The sequence below is a fragment of the Prunus persica genome, chromosome G1 (genome assembly GCF_000346465.2).
Source record: "Prunus persica cultivar Lovell chromosome G1, Prunus_persica_NCBIv2, whole genome shotgun sequence".
In the NCBI taxonomy this organism is placed as follows: Eukaryota; Viridiplantae; Streptophyta; class Magnoliopsida; order Rosales; family Rosaceae; genus Prunus; species Prunus persica.
The window spans coordinates 20977921-21003327 of NC_034009.1; the positions used below are offsets into that span (position 1 = coordinate 20977921).

The 25407-nt window shown below is 37.9% G+C and overlaps 1 pseudogene; it reads left to right on the plus strand.

Moving 5' to 3' along the window:
* LOC18792688 lies at positions 24006-24974 on the plus strand (annotated as a pseudogene).

The following is a 25407-nucleotide window of genomic DNA, read 5'->3' on the forward strand; positions in this document are numbered from 1 at the left end:
AAGCATAAGGGTGTCCTCTTTGTTGCCAATGCATTTGACGGAAATTGAAATATATATCCTCTTGCTTTTGGAATTGGGGATTTAGAGACGGATGCATCATGGCAGTGATTTTTCAGTAAGCTTCATGAAGCCATTGGTGAGTGTCCAAATCTTGTGATTATTTTTGATCGAAATATTAGCATAGAGAATGTGTGGCACAATGTTTTTCCAACGGCGCAACATGGCATATGCTTTTACCATATGAAGGGGAACATGAAACGCACTTTCAAATTGAAAAAACGTGATAAATTATTGCTATACTTTGAACATGCTGCGAAATCTTATGGTATCGCTGAATTTGATCGTCATTTTCACAAGATCAAGGGAAATGATGAGGTTGCTCAATATCTTGAAAGTGCAGGATTACACAAGTGGTCTAAAGCTCACATGAATGGACGTCGATACAATGTAATGACAACATATATTGCGGAGTCAATCAACTTAGTCCTTCAATTCGCAAGGATGCTACCAATGGTGCATTTGATTGATGAAATCATCAATCTGCTTGTGAAATGGTTCAGTAAACGTCGTGATTTTGCTTTGAAATGTACATCAACATTGTGCCTTGACTTTGGTGAAAAGAAGCTAAGACATAGGTTGGAATGTGCTTTAAGGATGAATGTCGTGAAACTGAATCACGTAGAGTATAATGTCGTGGACGATGATATGGACGGCCACGTACATTTGACGAATAACACTTGCAGTTGTAGGAAGTTTTAGCTTGAGCAACTACCTTGCAAGCATGTAGTTGCAATTTGCCATTTCTTGAAACTAAATGTATACTCCATAGCTTCTCGTTATTACACTCGAAATATATGGTTGGATGCTTATTCAAATACCATCTACCCGGTACAGCTTCAAGAGCTGTGGGTTATTCCTGAAGATGTCCAAAGTAGAGTTGTGCGTCCTCCCAATGCAAAGGTCATGCCAGGCCAACGAAAGAATCTAAGGATTTCGTCACAAGGAGAGGATATCCTGAGGAGAAAATGCTCAAGGTGCAGTGGCACAGGCCACAATAAAAGCACCTGTAAAAACAATGTTCCACTACCTAATGTTGGACATACATTATGAATTGTGTTGGTTTGTTATGGAGTATGAATTTGAATTGTATTTGTATTGGGTTTGGAGTTCTGTGGATTGTGAATTCTGTTAAATTTTCATAATTTGGTATGTATTGCGTATTCTATGTGCTACATTGTTATTAAAATCTGTCATTTTTGGGCCTATATTGTGTATTCAAATTTTCTGATCCAGTGGGTCGAATCGGGGTTTGGTATGCCATTCTCATCCCCATCCCCACATTCATTCATGCAATACAGAGTTTAAAAAAAAAAAAAGGATATACGAAGGCAATACACTAGCAATATACAAGCAATAAAGGGCTATACAATGGCAATACACATACTCCTATAAATTTATTCTAACACAGAATTGAAAAAAAAAAAAGATATACAAGGGCAATACAGTTGCAATATAAAAGCAATAAAGGGCTATACAATGGCAATACACATACTCCTATAAATTTATTCCAACACAGACTTAAAAAAAAGAAGAAGATATACTAGGGCAATATAGTAGCAATACACAAGCAATAAAATGCTATACAATGTAAATACACAAGCAATAAAAGGCTATACAATGGCAATACACAAACTCCATACTCCCCCTATAAATTTATTCCAACAGACTTGAAGAAAAAAAAGATATACGAGGGCAATACAGTAGCAATACACAGGCAATAAAAGGCTATATAATGGCAATACAAAAACTTCATAATCCCCTATAAATTTATTCCAACAGACTTAAAAAAAAAAAAAGGATATACGGGGTCAATACATAAGCAATAAACGGCTACACATATGCAATACATATCGGTCATGGCATTTGCCAATTAAATCACTGATTTGATTACATTTGTATTTTTTTCTTCTTTGCAAGGGGAATGATAAAACCATGGAAACTAGAGATTGACAAATTTATTTCTAACTTGACTTTCATAAATTGATGAACTAACAATGTTCACTACTACAAAAAGTGAAAAAGACGACCAGAAAACAACGACGGTCTAAGTGAAAACCGTCGTGGTTTTTAAAAAGACGACGGTTCTAAAAACACCGTCGTGTAATACAACCTTAGACAACTAAAAAATGGAGATTCAAATGGCTGTTCAAAAACAACGACGTACATAATTAAACAACCGACATCTATTTGAAACAGATTTCTGCAGTGTAAAATCAATGCCAACAAAGAACGGCAGAAGTTATGAATCGACCGACGTAGAAAGTAAAGACGACGATTTCAATAAAAACCGCCGTTTTTACTCATAAAATAACACGACGAGGTTTTCGTATAAGACGCCGTATAATTACGAACAAATCCACGGCTTTAAAATACAAAATATCGCCGTATTAAATTAATGTACAACGACGGAAAATATAAATATATCGACGTCATTATCGTATAGTTCTACGACGTTATCTTTAAATCGTACAATAAAATTTAACGTCGTATTTATTCATTTTATACGTCGTACCTTTAATTTTAACCGTCGTCTTAATAAGAATTTTTGTTAACAATTTTTTTCTTTGATTTTCTTATCCTACGTCGGTAGATCTACTTAATGACAAGAATTGAAATAACCACGACGGTTTATATAGAAAACCGCCGACATAATCAGATTTGTCTGAGATCCCAAGGGTTACGAAATCTTACCAGATGGAACTCTGTTCCACATCATAATCTTAACAGATGACACATATTTGCAATCAGAGAGACAATTTTTTGGAAGTTGATGATGTATGTGCGTTTGTGTATCTACAAATATTATACCTAACGTCGTTGCAAATTTGCAATCAGAGAGACAATTTTCAACGACGGTTATATTATACCTAACGACGTTTAAAAAACAAATCAACGTCGCTAAACAAATATATTACGTCGTCTTAGTCTTACTTAAGACGACGAAAAACGACGACAGTAATAAAAAAACAGTCGTTGTTTTTATATTTTTATTTTATTTAAATCTGTCCTCCAAAAAAGAAACTTTACATATTCCAGAACATTAATTTCCTTCATTTTAAATTTCCTCCGGAAAAAAAAACTCTATTTATAACGCACTGTAATTGAAAAATAAACTGAAAGGTCACGAGAAAAAAAATTCTATTCATAATTTAAAAATTCAAATCCACGTCGGTTATATTAAACATAACGACGTTAAATGAAAAGATTCCACGTCGCAAAACAAATATTGCGTCGTGTTAGTTAAAAACGACGGCATAACAAAAAACCGTCGTTGTTTCAAACTGAATTAATTTAAAATTTATTCAGGAAAGCAAAATCTATTTATAATTTCCTCGGGTTAGTAATATTGCGTCGTGTTAGTTTACAAATTCTAGAACATTAATTTCCCTCATTTTAAATTTCCTCGGGAAAGAAAAATCTATTTATCACGCTTTGTAATTGAAAACTAAAACTGAAAGAATTCGGGAAAAAAAACTCTATTTATAATTTAAAAATAAAATCCACGTCGGTTGTAGTACACTTAACGACGTTTAACAAAATAATCTACGTCGGTAATTATAAATCTACCGCCATCTTACCTTAATATAGACGACGAGAAAAGACGACGGTAAAACAAAAAACCGCCGTTGTTTCAGTTTCTTTAACAGTTTGGTCCTTTATCTTTCTGCAGGACTTGTATAGTTCAAAGCATTGACAATGTCTTCATCATATCTCCCAGCAACTACTGATTCGATTGCTCATGCTTTAGAGGCCATCTGAAGCCATTTCTATTCTTTATCGCATTCTTGAAACCCATCTTCTTCTTCTGAAGCTTTACGGATAAAGGAAGAGGCTATCACAAATCTGACGGATCAGGCTTGATCAAGGAAGTGAGAAGGCTAGTTGACAAGCTTCTTCTTGTGGACATATATTTGATGCGAGTAAGCTCAATTTCTCTTTGAGAAAGACATCCAAATTATTGTCTTTGAGACGTGAGAGACTGAGAGAGGAAGAACTTGGAACCTTAAATGTAAACCGAAAATGAATGAAAGCGACAAATTTATAGAATAAATTTTTAAAACCAACGGCGGTCCTTACAAAAAAACCGCCGTTTAAATTGTAAAATCAACGTCGGTATGATCGACGTATATTACAGAAATCCACGTCGGTACATTAATAAAAACGACGTGTTAAATAATCTACCATGACGCGAGTTATTACTTATGTACTTTAATTTTTGAGTTTACTACGACGGTACCTACAACACTACTGTCGTATTTATTTACCACGTCCGAAGTTAAATGTACCGTCGTATTTTGTAATTTATATGTCGTAGTTATATGTAACCGCCGTATTATTTTTTTGAAATGGTTTTATATGTAATCAACTTTTCGTCTACCTGACATACACATGCGCTGTTTCCAAACCCGATTAAAAAGTTCAATCTCCCAGAGAAAACTTTTAGACTTTTTTCCTTGTCAGAGCACTGTCAGAGTATCTCATCGTCTTCCTCTCGTCTTCTTCGTCATCTCTGAACTTAAACATAATCTTCCTCTTGCTTTCATTGCACGCAAAAGGTAAGCTTTCATTTTCACTATTTTGGTTGCTGTTTTGCATGCTCATACGTTTTTTGTTTGAAAAATCTTTTTACCTTTTTTCTGGCCAAAATCATTTTACTTCTTTCCAAGTTCGATAAAATATACAGACAAAGAGGGAAAGTTTCCAACTTTGAAGACAACTACCTCAACTAAATAAGACGACGGTAGCTTCTTATGTACGTGGTTAAATATGTAGACCACGACGGTTCGTCAGTCGTTCTAGCGTCGTCTGAAAATTGACAAAGTTGTTTTTAAAATTATAGTCTTTTTTTTATTTGCTTGTTTAATTGCAGGTTTGATTTCTCTGAACAATGGTTTTTGTTTTTCCCTAATTTGATAAAATATAAAGAAAAAGAAAGTAGGGTTGGTATCTAATATAGATGACAGTATCTTATTGTTTTACGTCGTGTGAATGTTAATACCACGACGTCATATTAAAATACCGTCGTCTATGTAAGATTCCAAAACTTTCTTTCTTGGCCTTGTATTTTATCAAGTTAGAAAACAAAAACCATGGTTCAGAAAAATCAAATCTGCAATCAAACATTCACAGAGAAAGAAAGAAGGGTTTTGGATCCTTAATAAGACGACGGTATATTACGACTGACGTCGTGTGAACATCAATACCACGACGTTATATAAATATTTCGTCGTTTATAGTTAATTATCACGTCGTTTATAGTTAATTATTTCGTCGTTGTTTAATTACCTTGGTTTTAAACATTTATTACGTCTGAGATTATTTCATTGCGTCGTTTAAAATCATATCATACGTCGTATTTTATTAATAACTGTCGTTTGTGTTCTTAATCTTTTCCTGAAATATTTTCACTTGCAGTTTTGTCTGTAAAAATGGTTTCTCACCAAGACCAAAGTAAGGATTCTGGCTCCAAGAAAAATGGAGGTAAGGACCTTGGAATGGTACCTCCTCAAGTGAAGCCTTCGAAGAAGATGAAGTTTGCTTCATCATCTGCTGAGACAGAACGAACCAGCACGACAACAATCTCTGATGATTCAAAGTCTGGTCGAGGTATGAGCACAATGCCTCGTGTTGTGAAGAGAAAACTTCAGAAACTGAGGCCAATTGTTGAGTACAATAAAAGGGGGAAAGGAATTGGCCAAGCACATAGTGAGATGCAGTCCTACATTGGTGTGTTGGCACGCTCCAGAGTTCCACTTGTGGACATGAAATGGGCTCAAATCCCCAAGGATATAAAGGAGCAGATTTGGGAAGCAGTTGACATTGCTTTTGTGGTAGGTCAAGGGGGCAAGAGCTCTGTGTTAGCTTCTGCTGCCAAGAAATGGAAGGATTTCAAGTCTACACTAACGAGGCAATATATCCTTCCACACACCAATGACAGGGAGAGATTAAGCCAACCCCCTGAAACATATAAATTCATAGAGAAAGCACAATGGGATGCCTTTGTAGCTTCAAGGTTATCCAAAGATTTTGAGTCTGTGCATTCTCAACATGCACAGATTAGGGAGAAACTTGAGTACAATCATCGATTGTCTCGAAAAGGATATGCTGGTTTGGAGGATCAATTGGAGGAAACCATGCCTGGGGTAGAAATTGATCGATCTACCTTATGGAAGAGAGCTAGACAGGACAAACATGGTAACATCCCGGATCCAAAGGTGGCAGAGAAAGCAAAATTAATTGTAAGCCTACTCACTCTATTTTAAATTTTTATTAAACTGTGAATAATTCTTATTACGTCTTATGTTATATTTTGCGTCGTGTGAATGATATTACCACGTCGAAATTTTTTTAAAAACGTCGTTAAAGGTCTAAATCAGGAATCACTACTCTGTTTTCTGTAATTATAGCATAAGATGTCGGTGGTTCATTTTCGCGTCGTTTGTATTGAATTACTACGTCGAAATGTTTTAAACAAGGTCGTTAAAGGTGTGAATATTGAATCATCCCTCTGTTATCTGTAAATAAAGCATAAGACGTCGGTGGTTTATTCATTTCGTCGTTTTAAAAACTAACCACGTCGGTTTAAAAACTAGCGTCGTGATAAATTATAATAACGTCGATTTATATGTTATTGCGTCGTGTGAAATTATATAATACGTCGTTTGTATATAAATAACCGTCGTGTGTTTTTGTTCTTACTTTTTTTATATATCTTTGTTTTAGGATGAATTGCAAAAACAAGTCTCGGAAGGCAAAGTCACTGTTTCTGGCAGCAATGATGTGCTGACCATGGCTTTGGGCCCCGAGCATCCAGGCAGAGTGAGAGGAGTAGGTGCTGGGATCTCACCAAGGCAATATTTCAATTTACCCAAACCACAGAGAGTGAGCTTTGACGACCGTTTGAAGGACAGTTTAAGAGTTCTCCTTCAAGAAGAGACTAAAAAGATGGAAGCTAAGGCAAGGGAAGAGGCTTTAAGGATGGAGGCTAGAACGAAACAATTGGTAGAGGCTGAGAGGGAGCATTTCCTGAGTCAGCTTTCCCAATTAATTTCTAATTTTGATCCAAGCATGCTTAAACCCAGAATTAGCCAAAGTCCCAAAAATCCAATGTCTGACAAAGCAAGCTGCTCTGGAGCTGATGTGAGATCCCAGCATTTTGAGGATGATACTGCCAAAAATGGGAAACATAAGGAAGAAAAGGTAACATATCTGAACTTTGAATTCTCTGTTTTTTTAAAAACCATTAGACGTCGTTATTATTAATAAAACCGTCGTTTGAAATACATACCACGACGATTTTAAAAATAAACCGTCGTTTGTATTTCAATACCACGTCGTATTTAGTTTACTTGTTTTACACGCCATTAAACGTCGTTATTTTTAAAACTTTGTGGTTTTTAGACGACGGAGTTAGTCATTCCCGACGTAATAGATGAAGAGAAGACAGAAGAAAAACATGATGAAAAGGAGAAAGAAGATGACGACCAGGTATGTTCACATAACTTTGCCTTTTTTATTTGTTTTTCAAAATTCCAGACGTCGATATTTTTCTTTAAACCGTCATTTGTTTACAACTTAGACGGCGGAATTTTTTTTAAGATGTAATAAATTATTCACCACGACGGTTTCTTCAGACGACGTTTAAATTCTTTTCAGACGACGTTTTATTCCTTAAACCGTCGTTTTTATTGAATTACCACGTCATTTTTTTTATTTCTTTAAACAGGTTATTAAAGTTGTTGATTATTCAAATATGGAGGCGCCATCTTCTTTAAAATCCCTTTGTCGTTATGTGGAAACGACACTCGTGCCTCAGGATAAGACCCTGCACTTTACAATTGATAAGGAGGTGTTTGGTCTAGAGCGCGATACCTTCCTCCTGCCTGAAGATATTACACAATTTGCAGACATGGAAGAAATAGGAGCCACTGTCATTGCTGTATATATGAGGTTTGTCATTCTAAAATAATACGTCGTTGGTGTATTTATTGCGTCGTCTTAACCAACTAACCACGTCGTTAGTATGTACCGTCGTGATAAATATATTATAACGTCGTTGTCTATTTCAGTACGTCGTGTGAAATTTTATAATACGTCGTTTTGTTATACATAACCGTCGTGTGTTTTTTTGTATATATGAGGTTTGTCATTCTAAAATAATACGTCGTTGGTTTATTTATTGCGTCGTCTTAACTAACTAACCACGTCGTTAGTATGTACCGTCGTGATAAATATATTATAACGTCGTTGTCTTTTTCAGTACGTCGTGTGAAATTTTATAATACGTCGTTTTGTTATACATAACCGTCGTGTGTTTTTTTGTGCTGACTTGTTTATATTGTTTTATATATTTAGGCACTTACACGATGTTTTGAAACGAGCAAATATGTGCAGCATGGTTGGCTTTATCGACCCTGCTACAGTTAGTGCCAGCTCTGGCACAATAGCTGACAGATCACGCCTACTAGCAGCTCGACTTCAGAAGACTGACGGTGAACAGATTTTCCTGATGCCTTACAATCCAGGGTTAGTCTCCTTAACAAGATTTTGTTTTTATGATTTTCAATAAATTACAGCGTATAAACTAACCACGTCGGTGTTTTATTTTATTGAGTCGTTTGAAACTACTAACCACGTCGGTAGTTATTTATCGTCGTGATAAATGTAAAATGTCGTCGATTGCTACTTTATTTCGTCGTGTGAAATATTATAATACGTCGTTATTGTAAATAACCGTCGTTTTTATATTAATTTTGTGCAGCCGTCATTGGATCTTGCTGATTGTAAGAGCAAAGAGAGAAACCGTCTATTTTCTAGATCCTCTGCCAGAAAATCGTGTGGTCGATGAAGATGCCAAAAACATTGTGAACAGTGCTATAAAAATTTATAATTCTCACATAGCCAAACCAGGCCGTAAGGCAGTCATTTGGAAAACTCTGTCAGGCACACCAAAGCAACCCAGCAATGTCGAATGCGGGTATTATGTGATGCGCTTCATGAGGGACATCATCATGGATCCTTCCTTGGGGTTTGAGAAGAAGGTAAGAAGAAATAGCTTGTAAAACTTATCTCCTAGTATTAAGCATTCCTGTGAAGTCATCCTTCAAGTTTCGAATGGGAGAACTTGGTCTGTTGGTTTGAGCAAAGGAAGGCCCAGATTCAGGCGTGGTTGGATGGATGTTGTGCGTGACAATCATTTGGAAATTGGTGATCTGTGTCTTTTTGTGTTGATTTCCAGCAAAAGTACACCTTTATTTGATCTTGTCATTTTCCGCTCTGGAGAAGGTGCAAAGTGCACCAATGATGGGGAGCAAATAGTACCTACGAAGGAAGAAACTGATAATGAAGATGGGGATTCGAGTGATGATTCTAGTAACGATTCGAGTGATGATTCTATTGAAATCATGGACAAGTTTCCACCCCCAAGAAAAAACAAGGGTGGTGAAAAGATATTGAAAATCTGGTGAAATGTCCTTATCAATTGATCTTTAAGTCAGTTAACCAATTGGACAAATCAGATTCCTTCCTGTAATTGCAAGATGTATCAGTCCTTTTGTGGTTTTTTTAGTTTCTCCTTTTTTTCCGTACAGAATGTGCTCGTGAGATTATCAGCCCTATCAAACTAACAAGATCCCTTTGTATTCTGAAGCCGATTCACACTTTGTATCATGCCCTCATTTAATGATAGATGATTCTGTGTCCCCAAGGCAGATGAATTTCTTCATCTGCTGGCTAAACTTAATATTCAAATTTATTTCACGACGGTTCTTTGTAAATAAGAGACGTAGTAGATTTCAATAACGTCGTCTTCTCATGTATTTAAAGACGTCATATTTTTTCTTGTCGTGAAAATTATATTTAACGGCGTAGTGTTTTAGTCGTCGTTGTATGTCTATCTTGCGGCCTTGTTCTTTTAATATGTGTCATATTTTTCCTTTTTAATGACGGTGATTTGTTTGAGTTGGTCGTCTATTCTCATCCTCGACTATTTTTTAGAACTTTAGCAGACTAAACACGTCTGTTTTTATTTGTTTTCGACGTTGTTGTATTTAACAACGTCTAATATTTATCGTCGTTGTTTGTTTCTGAAAATAGGACGTATAAATTTTGTAATACGACTCTTATATATTTGTAACCGACATTGTTTCGTTGTTCAACGTCTACTCTATAAATACATACGTCGTAAATAATGACACTGACAACTATTTCCACGTCATCTTTTATAGAAAAATCGAAGTGGAAAATTTATTTTACGACGGCTCTTTTTATATAGGCGACGTAGTAGGTATCAATAACGTCGTCTTCTAATGTATTTAAAGACGTCATATTTTTTATTGTCGTGAAAATGATATTTAACGGCGTCTTATTTTAATTTTCGTCGTTGTATGTCTATCTTGCGGCCTTGTTCTTTTAATATGTGTCATATTTTTCCTTTTTAACGACGGTGATTTGTTTGAGTTGGTCGTCTATTCTCATCCTCGACTATTTTTTAGAACTTTAGCAGACTAAACACGTCTGTTTTTATTTGTTTTCGACGTTGTTGTATTTAACAACGTCTAATATTTATCGTCGTTGTTTGTTTCTGAAAATAGGACGTATAAATTTTGTAATACGACTCTCATATATTTGTAACCGACGTTGTTTCGTTGTTCAACGTCTACTCTATAAATACATACGTTGTAAATAATGACACTGACAACTATTTCCACGTCATCTTTTATAGAAAAATCGAAGTGGAAAATTTATTTTACGACGGCTCTTTTTATATAGGCGACGTAGTAGGTACCAATAACGTCGTCTTCTAATGTATTTAAAGACGTCATATTTTTTATTGTCGTGAAAATGATATTTAACGGCGTCTTATTTTAATTTTCGTCGTTGTATGTCTATCTTGCGGCCTTGTTCTGTTAATATGTGTCATATTTTTCCTTTTTAACGACGGTTTTTTTAGAGAGTTGGTCGTCTATTCTCATCCTCGACTGCTTTTTTTAGATCTTTTTGCAGTACAAAGACGTCGTTTTGTATTTGTTGATGACGTTGTATATTTTAACAACGACGGTGATTTAGCGTCGTGGTTTATGAGGGAAAAGATGACGGTGGATTCCACGACCATTGAAAAACTGAATACACGACGGTGATTTACCGTCGTCTTTTTGCTTTTTTGTAGTAGTGGTTATCTCATTACATCTTAAGATATACATAAGAAAGTGATAAAAAAACAAAAAATTTACATCTCCTCTTGGTCGGGAATTTTAACACATTAGCAAAATTCGAAGACATCTACTCTTAGAACCGAATTTAAGCTAAAAGTTAACAATTATGTCCCCAAGAGAACGCTGCCACTTGAAACAAGACAATCTTCCATCTGTATAAAACGGATCAAAAATGCATTTTAGAAGCAAATCATTCAATCACAATGGAAACAAAAATATAACATTCAATCACAACTGAAACTAATTTCAAAATAGAAACCAATTCCAAAATTCATAACCAAAACCAATACCAAAACAGATTCAGAAACCAATACCAAAACAAGTTCGGACATATTTACATGCACTACAAGTATCATACACATACATTTACGTGCACTACAACAAATAGAGTGGATAAATGTAAAACTACAGTATGATATACATTTTTTAATAGAAGAAAGAAAAAAAAATTATGATATACATCTTTTAAGAGCTAAGCTTGAAGTTTGCTGAGTTATATATATCTCCGAGAAATCTATCTGTGATTTCTCCAGTGAAGGACGACCTTCAAGAATCTTATCTTCATACAGATTGTTGGCTTTTTTAAATGAACCAATTCTTCATATAGCAAACTTTCACAAGATAGTACCATTGCAAAATTAAAGTTCACATTCATGCAGACGATTTCGTACTACTCAATTGCAATATAAAAGTTATTATAAACATGGGTGAAGTGAATGTGTGTCTTAGCAGGCGAATAAAAATACAAATAAGGAACATCAATAGTGCATTTGGCATTGTTCAAACAGTTAAAGAAGCACAATCTCAGAGAAGAAGAAGAGCAAGACAATGGAACTGGATAAATGCAAGAGCTGTCAAACCTTCAAGTTTTCTAAGAACCCTTTTCACGGCACCAACACAATCTTGGCATGATGCCCACCTTGAGGACTATAGACTGCACCAAAAACAGATCCAAGATTGAATTACGAAAAATAGAGAAAACTAAGATCCAACATATGCCAACTTTACAATATCAAACTTCTGTTAAAATATTGGCATTCTCATAAAACTTACAAACTCCACAATCACTTTTGGAGATATCCTCCACCTCAAGACATAATCAATTTATGTAGTTCATTCAAAAAATCACATCCCAAAACAGAATAAACAAATTCAGACCATGAACCAAATAACTGTGTTTCTTCAACTGTTTTTTGTCAGAATTAAAACCTAACTCAGTAATCAAATTAAATAAGCAATCTTCAAAATCATTGTAGATTGGACAAGCTTCAAGCATAATATTCCTTAAGACAAACTGAGAAATATTTGTTGCACAATCTCAAAATTTTAGTTCAAAAGTTCTCGTATAATCCCACTGAAATAACATTCTCTACACAAGCTGAAAATATTAATTGTAAACAAAGAGAGTAAAATTTTAAATTAAACCCACAATTATGTTTCAACAAATTTCTGTACAATCTCACCCAAATTTGACTTGGAAGGACTTGAACTCACATCAAGCACCAAAAATTCAAACCCTTATATGAAATTGAAACAAGGAAAAGAAAACCCAAATGTGTAGGAGAAAAGCCAAGTTGTCTACCTGTGACGCCATCTCTAGGCATGGAGGTCGAAAGAGGTAACTGAGAGTGAGAGATGGAGGTGGAAAGGTCGTCGTCGCCGATGTGGGTTAGGGTTTCTGAGGAGGTGATAGTGACTATCGTCGATGTGGGTGTGAGCAAGAAAGAGAGAAGAGAGGAGATGAGGGCTGAGTGAGTGAGATCGAGAAATTGTGAAAGAGGATTTGAGAGAGCTCAGAACGACTAAACAAAGTGAAAGATGGGCAATAGGTTGTCAATAGGGAGTTTTTAAAAGGGGCATTCGTGATTGGGTTTCAAAATAAGGATATTAGTGAATAAATTAGGTGAGCCAAGGGTAAAGCAGCCAATTTCCCTAAATTTAAAACAAAAATAATAATAACAAGAACAAATATATCTTAAAGAATAAAATAACAAAAAATTCAAAAAAATAAAACCTAGAACAAGAACAGTCGCACCAAACCCAGAAAAAGGCTCCCCCATCTCATCTTCCCGAACCCCCGTCCCAATCTCCCCTTCCCCATACCCACCTCTGATGCTCAATGTGGGAACCGAATTAAATCAGAACCCTAGGTCAAATAATTCCTTCCATTTGGGGATTATTTGACCTAATTGGGAATTATTCAACATAATAGGGAGTTATTCAATTTAATTGGGGATTACCCAATTAAATAGAATGTTACCTAATTAGGTTGAGAATTGATTTGATTACCCAATTAAATAGAATGTTACCTAATTAGGTTGAGAATTGATTTGATTCCTACCACAATTCCCAATTAAATGAGGAGTTACCTAATTAAATTAGGAATTTATTTGATACCAACCACAATTAGGGATTTGATTTACCCTAATAAATCAAATCCCTAATTAATCAAATCAATTCCAAATCAGGGAGGAATAATTCCTTTCCATCTACGGAATTATTCCTCTGAAACCTTAGTCTCCAAGACCACTATAAAAGGAGGGTCACACACAAGGGTTGAGATACGTCTAAAATTCCTACTGAAACTCTGCAGAAAATTCCTCTCAAACCCTAGCCACCTCCTCGCTCCCTCTCTTTTACATAAGGCTCCGCACATCCAGTTTACACCTTAAATACATCTCCGTACCCTAGTTAGCTAGTGTTTTTCTTACAAACTCTTGAACTAATTTAGGCATCAGAGAGCTTTTGGCCAACACCCCCCGGCCGTGGTCCTCTTATTTGTTCCCACAAATTGGTGCTTTCATTGAGAATCTTTTCAATTGAATATTCTCGTGGAAAAATTTGCTCCCACAAATTGGTGCTTTCATTGAGAGTGCGAATTATACTCAACGCGTGCTCAAGGAATCCGTTCCTCCTATTTTCCAATCCACTGAAGCTTTCCAAACAACTATGGTTGGAAGCAAGAAGACGAGAGGCAAAACCACCACGATGGCTAAATCTGTGACGGCCCAAGCCACTCCATCCACGATCCCGCGATCAACATGGTGGCACCACCACCTCTCACCACCATGCCACCTACTAGACTTGCAGTTGAGACCACCACATTAGCCACCGCGGCCGAACACGGTGGAACTTCCCATCAAGGTGGACTCATTACCACCGCCGACTTAGGCCCGGTCTTGGAGCAACTTCAAGCGTTCCCTCAATTGCCTCCATGCTCAACGCACGCTCCCGCATACACCTTCAATGAAGCCCTAGCCTGTGTGCAATTGGGCTCCACATACTTCTCTCCTCTCGATCCACAAAGTCAAGTAGACCTTAATTTGAGAGTTGACCAAGTAGCTCAGAGAATGGACGACCAAAGCAATCTAATGAGGCAGCTCCTCAACCAAATAAGCTTGGCTCAAAACCTTGGCCTTGGACAACCGGGCGAAGAGAGAAGGATGAAACGAACGCGCCGATAGGCAGCTTGATGGGTACCAGGCAGGTTGAGCAGAGTAAGCAGACAAGGTGAGGGACAACAACGTGATCGGCTTGCTGACATGTCGCAAGCATGTGCAAGCCACACTCAGAGCAGATTAAGTTTAAGCAATAACGTGCACTAAAGGCTGGAACCATAACTTGGCATCCGCGCCTGCCTAGGTCCGCAGGGGAATGTACATCAAAGGCTAGGCCCCCAGGGAGGTTAGCCAAACAACTATCGCAATGAGGGTCGTGAAAAAAAGCGCTTAACTATCCACTCGCATAGGAGCATTCATGAAAGGCTAGGCCCCCAGGGAGACGCAGCCAGCTAAAAGCGTCTGTCTGAAGACACAGCCCGCTAAAAAGCGTCCTAAGGGAGACACAAGGTGCACTAGGAATTTCCTAAAAGAAAGTCTTCATGCTTTCTGAGGGAGGTATCTAGGTTCCTATCCGTTTTCTAAGGGAGGCAAGATAATCACACAGTTGCCCATAAGGAGCGTCCTAAGAGAGAAGCAGGGCGATGACCAGAAGCGTCCTACGGGAGACGCAGCCCGTGCAGAAGGGTCTTCAGGGAGACGCAGGATGCGCCAAGAATTTCCTAAGGGAGGTCTCCATGCTTCCTGAGGGATATCCAGGTTCCTATCCGTTTTCTAAGGGGGGCAGGATAGTCATACAGTTGCCCATAAGTAGCGTCCTTTGGGAGACGTAGGGCAGCGACCAAAACATCCTACGAGATGTGCAAAACATGCCCGGAGTCCCTCAAGGTGGACCCAGGCACTCGCTAACTTCCTAAGGAAAAACATCCTACGGGATATGCAAAACATGCTTGGAGTCCCTCAAGGGGGACCCTGGCTCTTATAAATATTCCAAGGGAGATACATGATCAAGATATTGACTAGTTACTCAAGCAGTTCACAAGTCAATATGCAAATTGAAGTTGAAAAAATAACTGAAATCACCATAACAAGTTGACCAACCGGCCACGTTCAAAAAAAAAAAAGATGGTCAAATAAGACCAATTATTCTAAACAAGAAAGCAGACTGCGAAAGCTAAAAATAAATAAAAGAGTCTTCATCTACTCCGAGATGCTACCAGAAGATCCCTGATCTACAGCCTCTTCGGCGTCAGCCTGACCACATTCTCAGCAGCTCTACCTGCCTGATCCGAGATGTTTGCCACTACCTCATCTGCTGCATCTTCCTCTGCTTCATCCTCTTCAGCTACCACCTCTTCGACCGCCTGCTCTTTAGCTCCTTCCATGTTCACAGCATTAACCTGCTCACTTTGACTAGGGAGCAAGTCATAACAAAGCATCTCGATGTCTCCATCTCTAATGGCATAGAAGGGATCATTTCCATTTGAGCAGTCCAAGTAGCCCAGCTTGTACGCATTCATGGTAGCTTCGAATTTGGACTTTTAAGCAAGAAGCTTTTCATAACTAAAGGAGACGTTAGCATTCTTGTGCTCAAGACAGAAGTAGGTGTCTTTTCGACTAACTAAGTCAGAAATAGAAGAGGGGACAACAACAGATGAGTTTCGGATAGTTTCAGCAACAAGAACTATTCCTTTTTGAAGTAGATGAAATATTGCTTTCCTTTGTTTTTCCAAGGAAAGACTTGAGATTGTCTAAAGATAAACCAGCTTGAAGCAAGCAAACAGGCTTGACAAGAGGTTCGTCTTCAGTAGACCAGACACGCCTGCATCCCCTGCAAGGCTGGACTTGTCCACATTGGGATCAGCCGCTGATGTTGTAAAAGAAACCTTCATCCGGACAGATGACTTTCTCGTCTTCTCAACTGCTGCCATCCTCTCTTCCATAGGAGTCGACGATGCTGAATCAACTCCACGCTTGACTGCTCGTGACTCAACAACTGGATCGAGATAGTTGGGCGGATGAGCACACCTTCTAGTTCGATCTTCATCCCTTGATTAGTGTAAACGACCCGAACTTCGGAGAGGAATACCAACATCTCTTTGCTTATCGGCAGGTGCACTAGTTTTCGAGCGGACTACTTCACGGAGCAGGTCAAGGTTTCCAATCTTGTCAGCAGGAGGCTTGAGCGTAATGTCCCAAGTGTCTCGCATAGCGCCAACCTTCTTGTCGTCTGCACCCAGGAGGTGCTTAACCTTAGCAAATGAATAGGGAGCAACTTCTACTTATTTCTTCCTCAATGGAGAAACATCTTTCGCCCGCGAAGTCGGAACTTCGTTTCTTGAAGACTTGACAACAACCTACCTTTTTTTAGGAGAGTCTAGCAGGACACTCATCCTACCCAACTGGTAGATCATCAAAATCTGGACCATTCTGCTCCCATCTCTCAACATCCTGAGCATAGGGCAGACTACCAACTTCCTCCACTCAAGAGCCCAAGTCACAGAAGGAAGAACAATTACAGCTGAATAGCCCAATAGATGAGTCACATCTCCTACATGCCACCACACGCCATACAGAAGCTGGGGGGCATTTGTGGGAACCGAATTAAATCAAAATCCTAGGTCAAATAATTCCTTCCATTTGGGGATTATTTGACCTAATTGGGAATTATTCAACCTAATTGGGAGTTACTCAATTTAATTGGGGGTTACCCAATTAAATGGAATGTTACCTAATGAGGTTGAGAATTGACTTGATTCCTACCACAATTCCCAATTAAATTAGGAATTCATTTGATACCTACCACTGTTAGGGATTTGATTTACCCTAATAAATCAAATTCCTAATTAATCAAATCAATTCCAAATCGAGGAGGAATAATTCATTTCCATCTATGGAATTATTCCTCTAAAACCCTAGGCTCCAAGACCACCATAAAAGGATGGCCACACACAAGGGTTGAGGTACATCTAAAATTCCTACTGAAACTCTGCAGAAATTCCTCTCAAACCCTAGCCACCTCCTCTCTCCCTCTCTTTTATATAATGCTCCGGCCGCCCGGTTTACACCTTAAACACATCTCCGTACCCTAGTTAGCTAGTGTTTTTCTTACAAACTCTTGAACTAATTTAGGCATCGGAGGGCCTTTGGCCAACACCCTCGGGGTGTGGTCAAAATTCCTCTCAAACCCTAGCCACCTCCTCTCTCCCTCTCTTTTACATAAGGCTCCGGCCGCCCGGTTTACACCTTAAACACATCTTCGTACCCTAGTTAGCTTTTTTCTTACAAACTCTTGAACTAATTTAGGCATCAGAGGGCCTTTGGCCAACACCCCCGGGGTGTGGTCCTCTTATTTGTTCTATTTTGCAGTGAGTAAGAGGCGACGAAGAAGGAAGGGAAATCTTTGCAACCGAATATTCTTGTGGGAAAATTTGCTCCCACACTCAGCGACAGTGGAAACCCGTGCACCCTGCCCACTCAATGACTGCCACAGCGGCTGCGACTCCTCGTCCTCCGTCGTTGACAACGGCGATGAATGCGTCATGACGTCATCGTTTCGGAGTCTCTCCTTTGCTGTTCGATCTCAACCTTTGGTGAGGTTTGTGGTGATGATCATTCAATCTACCCTTTTATGCCTCTAATTACCGTATGGATCTCAATAATGCTCCCCCTTTTTCCTTCTTTTATTTTTTTTTTCTGCCCTTATTTTCTAAGGAAGATCATTAAAATACATATATATATTAAATAAAGGAAATCTGGTACTTGGTGGTTGAGAAGAAGAATTTGAGTTTTTTCTTTTTTGTTTCTTCTGGTGTAGAAATAGCATCTGGGTTTTCATCTTCAACTTGGATCTGACTGAAGAGGTCTTGGTAGCTGTGAGAGAAATGAGTATTGAGGTTCTTACTGAAATTCAGTGTATTGAAATCCCAGCGATGCTTGATCGGGTTGGTGAATAGGATACATAGGGCGTGTTGGTGAATGGGGGTGAATGACGACGATGGAGAGCTTGATCGGGTTGGTGAATAGAATATAGAGGGCGTGTGCTGGGTGACTATGGAGGTAGTGATAATTCTTTCCCTAGGTGGGCAGGTCTGTCTCTCCCCTCACCGCCTTTTAATCATTTTGTCCCATTTTTTATGATCTTTGTTTGTTCAAGAGGGTTTTAAGTAGAAAAAGTGAGAAGGGATGAGACTTTTTTGGTAGATATTGATTGAAAATTACTTTTAGTGAGAAAAAAAAACGAATTTTGGTTTAAGAGACAAAGTGGAACTGATATTCTTTTTATTATTGTTGTTTTTTAACATTTGGTTTCCTACTGAACTTCACACACAGGATTATCCAGTGAAAGAGACTCTTGGAACTCAAAATGATGCTTTTACCCCTCATTTTGACGGACAAATTGACGACTTGGGCAGTAGGACCTAATTGCAACTGTTTGTCCAGTTAAAGGATCTAATTGCCTCAAAAAAAAGTTTACGGACCCAATGGGGGCCAAGTTCAGGGACGTCTACAGTAAATAACCCTTTGACAAAATATTAGCCAACAAAACAAGAACTATGCCTTTTGAGTCAACAAAAATAAACTAGGCCTTTTAAGTCACTTCTTGGAATTTTTCTTGCAAGGTGCAAACCCTGGTGGCTTCCATGGATTCACTGAGTTGGAACCTCCTAATTGCCTTGGATTCACTGAGCTTGAACCTCCTAATTGCCTTGCATTGATTGAAATTGAAGCTCTATTTAGATTAAAAAAATAATGATAAGGATATTCATATTTAGAAAACTTACTAGAAGCTTTTCCTTGGAGTGGGCATAGTATTGGCCACGTTTGTAGCACCAGAACATCTTTTATCAATATAAGTTCCGGGGAGGGTCTTGTGGCTAATTGGAATAATTACTTTTGTTGTGGCCTTGTTGCCAACATTTAGTACAAGTGACAGTGCCCTTTTTCTAGAGCTTAGTACCACAGGCATCAACAACCTTCTCCATCTCGGGGTCTTTTCTCCTACTTTTTCTTTTTTGGCTTATTATCACAAAACGCCTCTAAGGTTTAGGAAACTATCAGATTGCATCCTTAATGTATTTTTGTATCACTCGTGGTCCTCAAGGTTAGTATGTGCGATCACAAATGGTCACTGCCGTTAGGTTCCATAAAAAACTCCGTTAGTTTGCTGACGTGGCATATATATATATAGAACATCCCTGAGGTTCACACACCTATCACAAATGTTCCCTACAAAATTTTTTAATTTTTTAATTTAAAATTCATAAAATTTTAGTTTTCTTTTTCAAATTATTTATAAATGAAAAAATGTTGTAAAGGTTTTTGTGTGGAGCCCACTAACTATTCATTTGGAGACCTTGGGTAAAGTTTGTCAACAACTTTCTCTTAGTGCACATTCACGTGGGTTGGCTACCTCTACCCAATCTGTCTATAAATAAGGCATTATCTTGCCTTTGCATATACACCAACTATCACAGAGAAACAAGACAGAGCCCAGGCAGAGAGAAGAGAAAAGAAGAGGAGAAAGAAGATAAGAAAAAGAGAGCAGAGAGAAATTCTCCAAGAGAGAAAAATCAGTGAGCCACATATATTGTAAACACTAAAATTGTTGCCCTATTATTTTGCGTAGTGGAAAAGTTACTGCTGCTGCTCTCTGAGGACGTAGGCATAGTCGAACCTCGTTAAATGTTGTGTCTCATCTACTTTACGTGCAGCTCAATATTCTTCTCGCATAATCCCGTTCATTTTACAACACGTTATTAGCACGAGAAGCTCTCAAGTATAATTTTCTGCACTGCACTATTATTTATATTATTAACCATTGTGTTGATGTAAAGAAGAAAAGCTGTTGAAATGAGTACAACCTGATTTCCTACTTCCACTAACATATAATAGTATGATATATATATTATCTATATGGAAAGCATTTGATTTAGGGGGCAAGTGTGATATCTTACACAAACATCTTTTGTATATAATATTATGGTATGATATCATGGCTTACGTTTTATTTTATTAGGCCGACATCAAGTTTTGTGGGTTACAGTAATATACTATATTATGTATGATAATATATGGTAATATAATATACCTATATATATACACACATTAGGTGGTGGTTTTATCCCCACATTTATTTTATTTACTGTATGGTGAAGGTTCATTACCCATACAATTTATTTACTGTATGGTGTAGCTTATTTACCCATATAGCAATATTATTTAAAAGTGTGGCGCGGGTTTATCGTCCACACAACTGTCTTTACTTTTATTTAAAAGTATGGAGCAGAATTAGTGCCCATACAAGCACATTTGCTTTATTATTGTATGATGTGGAATTAACTCCTATACAACAAACAATTTACTTTATTGCACATTTACTTTTATTTAAAGTATGGTGCGGGATTAACTTCCATACATGAGGCAATTTAATTTATGAATTTACTTTGCCGCACATTTAATTTTATTTAAGGTATAGTGCGGGATTAACGTCCATACAACAAGCAATTTAATTTATGAATTTATTTTACCACACATTTACATTTAATTAAAGTATAGTGCAGGCTTATCGTTTATATCAGTAATTTATTTACAAGCAATTTATTTTATGGATTAATTGTGGGGTATGATGAGTTTTTTTTATAGTACACAGATCAAGACCAGAAGTTCCTTGATCCTCATCATACAACTACATCAAGACTTGAAGATCCTTGATGATGATATTGATATGAGAGTTGGCGGTCTCTTCGGTACTATACTTGTAAACAAGAGATCGAACTTGAAGATCCTTAATCCTTGACATGTAAATAAGGACCTAGAGTTCCTTGATGATGTAACAGTACCGTATTGGTTAATATGTTGTACACATAAAAAATAACTGTAACAACCCGAATCCTTAATTAATTCTTAATCACTATTTTATTCAAGGAAAGGATTAGAGTACCCCCGGAATATTTTATATGGTTTAAAAGTTGACTTTTTGACCGGGAAGGAATTTGAAAATTTCAGTTGTACCGTTGCGTAGAGCACATCGAGATGAGTCTGTAGACACGTAGTGCGCTCAAATCTGAGTTGTAACAAGAGAGATACGATCAAAATACGTTGAGGGGCAAAATGATAATTTGCCATATCAGATTTTTAAATCCTCTCTCTCTCCTCCGTGCGACACTCTCTCTCATCTCACTCTCTCTCTCTCTTCCCCGAGCCTTCTCCTGCGAAACCCAAACCCGGCCACTATGTGGTCGGATAACTCCACCTTCTGACCACCCTAGATGACGGCGCTGGTCCCATTCGATCCGGCTCGAGCTGGCCGTCATGACCCGCCAGATTTCCTGGCTGGAAAGTTTGAAACTAGTCGGTGATATCGACTGGTTTTCTCGAGTTGTTCCCGACGATGCCACGGCGATTCCGGCAAGCTTCTCCGTCGAATCAGGTACGTTTTCAAACCCTCTCTGCAAGCCCTAGCTGTCTATTGGGTAGGAATTGAACCATTGTATCGTTTTAGAAATTGATTTTGGAACCTAGGTTTTGGTCGGATTTCAAAGTAAAATTCCGGCCAGTTGCCATCCAAATTGGACTTCGCCGTAGTTGAACAAAATGCTCCACTCGACGAGTAGCATCTATAGTAGGAAGGGTGGCCCTTGATTTTGAAGTTTTCCGGCCACCGATATCGCTTAGGGAACTCACGCGCTACCGGCGTGTGTGGCAGCGCGTGGGCACTGTAGCGGAGGTGCATTGTGTTCCAACGTGATCACTTGGTTGTCACGAGCGCGTAGGCATGCTCAGATATGAAATTGGATATCTTTTGATCGTCGATCGGATATCACATATTAGGGAATATCCAGGTTTGATAGGTTCGAACCGTTGGATCATTTTGGTTTTCAAATAGGGTGATCTGGGCATTTCCAGGATCGTATAGGATTCAACGGATCGTAAAACATAGTCACGGATACTCCAGAAACCCTAACCCTAGGGTTAGGTTTATAGTAACCGTCTGATCGCGCGATCGTGATCAATCTGACTGTCCGATTGAGACCAAACTCACGGGACATGTGTCCTATGCATATTAGAACCTTTAGGGCATGTTTGGTATGCCTCACTCCTTTGGACTGTGCTAAATAGGACTTGAAGCCCATGTTTGGTAAGATAAAGGACTAAGTTAAATGGGATTGTGGAGTCCAACAGTAGAAAAACCTCCTCACTCGCTCTCCTTATACAGAGAGCTTAAAATTTGGTTCGTAAAATAAGCCCTTCGTTAAACTGAGAACACGCGACTCAGCCTCTCTCTCTCTCTCTCTCGCGTTCGCGAGTCCGGCTCTCTCTATCTCTCTCTCTCTCTCTCTCTCGCGTTCGCGAGTCCGGCTCTCTCTATCTCTCTCTCTCTCTCTCTCTCTCTCTAGTTCGCATACGTGACTTCGCCACTCCTTCGTTCAACATCGATTGCTCCCAGGCAAGTTTTTCTGATCTCTCCCTTTTGATACCTATCTTATTCCTTCTTCCACTTTTCTCATATGCTCTCTCTCTGTGTGCAACATTTTTCAAAGGTAATTTTTCATGGGTATTGCTTTTTCTTTGGATGTTATTGAGAAATTTCATTGTTAGATTGTTTGTTGGGTTGTTATTTTCTATCTATCCTCTGTTTGGTTGCTGGGAATTGTAGGCAAGAAAAGGGAAAATCTTCCATTTTGTGTTTTATGCTGTTATAGATTATATAATAATTAGTGGCTTCACTTAAGCGGATAATGGAAAGAGAATTAAAATTTTAGCTGCGTGTGTCATTTTACATCAATTTCTCAGCAATCAAATAGTGTATTAGGGTTTGAATGTGGATTAAGCACTTCCTATTTCCTCTCTTAATTGTTTGTTTACAAAAATTGCATCTTTTGGTTAAAAAAATTGATACTATTCAAGCTTAACTCGTTAGAACTTGAAGGCATACAGTTGGCAACTGCTTGTTTATTTTGCATGATGGCCCATGATAAGTTAGTTTTAAGCTGATTTTGAGATTTGATGTGATGAATTGATATTATTAGCATTATTGTTCTTTTTCTTCTTCTTCTTCTTCTTCTTCTTCTTTTTTAAATAAAAGTTTGAGTGTGTATATTGTTTGTGTTGCCAATGGTTTTTTGCCTTTGGTTAGGGAATGCGTATATTATTGCAATGCCTTGTTGAGAACTTTCTTGTCAGTTAAGAGATTGCATGTATGGTTATGCAATTAAAGGAATGGTTGTGTTATAATATTAAACTGAATTATTGACCTCTAATCTACAATTGATTTTGAGTATGGCTGAAAAGATTATTAGGCAATTAGTGTCTGGATGGTTGTGTTATAATATGAAATCTGATTTTTGTTAATGAACTGCTCAAGAATATGATTGTTCTAAACTTGCATCTAATGGCTTCCCTTTCTCTTCCTAAGCACCACTTCTCTTAGACACTACCCATCTTCTCTCCTAGACACTATCCATCTTCTCAAAGCCTCCCAATTGTCTCAAGTTCATCACATTCTCAATTTTATGGCCTCAAGCTCTCCAATTCCTCCTCTTTGCCAATCCCTTCTTCTTCTTCTTCTTCTTCTAGAAAGATGTTTATTTGTGCTGCTAAGGTACATTGCTTAATTCACATTTCCTGATATGTTGAGTGTTTTGTGGGCTATGACTACTTCTTTGTTGATTGATTATGATTATATGTTTCTTGACAGGTGGACAAGGGTAAGGTTCCACCAGCCTTCACATTGAACGATCAGGATGGAAAAACTGTGAGTCTCTCCAAGTTCAAAGGAAAGCCTGTGGTTCTCTATTTCTACCTGCTGATGAGACCCTAGGGTGCACCAAACAGGTATAAACATAATGACATTGTTGCATGTTCTAATTCTGCTTTTAGTTTATTGTTAGGGGCAGCCTGAAGTGTTCATTTCCTTACTTAGAAGCTTGGTTATCTTTTCGGTCAGCTTATCCTATATTGATGTTGCCAAATTAATTTCTATTGTAACCTTTAATTTGAGTATGGTTTTAAATGCATAACCATTAGTTTATTTGAGACTCGTCATATCTACAGTACCTTTAGTTTATTTGAGGATGGTTTTAATTGCATAACCATTGCAACTCATGCTTGAAGTTGATCATGAAGTTTTTGATTTATGTAGGCTTTTGCAAAGAAATACAAACTTCCATACACATTACTTAGCGACGAGGGTAATAAGGTGAGGAAAGAATGGGAAGTGCCATCAGATCTGTTTGGGACATTGCCTGGAAGACAGACTTATGTTCTGGACAAGAATGGGGTGGTTCAACTCATCTACAACAACCAGTTCCAACCTGAGAAGCTTATTGATGAAACTCTCAAATTCCTTCAAAGCCTTTAAAATTCTTCTGTTTTTAGCTGCTTTGATTTTTCATCCCTGTGTCCATTATATCTCCACAAAACAGGGTCAGCAAGTAGTTATTTTTGTATAATTCGAAAAACAGTTATAATTACCAATGATGCTGGCCATGTTTGTACTTGTCCCAAGTAAAAGGGCTATGAAGCAAATTTCAATTGATAGAGGTGGAAATTTTTGTGGAATATCCAATGGCTATTATACAGCATGACCTAGATGGCAATAATCTCATTGTAAGTGGTGTAATATCTTTGAGGTCGTTAATGTTATTGTAAGTAGTGGATCATGAAGTTATTTTGCTTATGTTAATTAGTTGACAACTCTGCAATCAGATCATGTTTATGTTTCTTATTCCCTGCCTTGTTGCCCTTCTGCAAAATATTATCACATCATAATTTTGGGAATGTCAAAAGTAAAC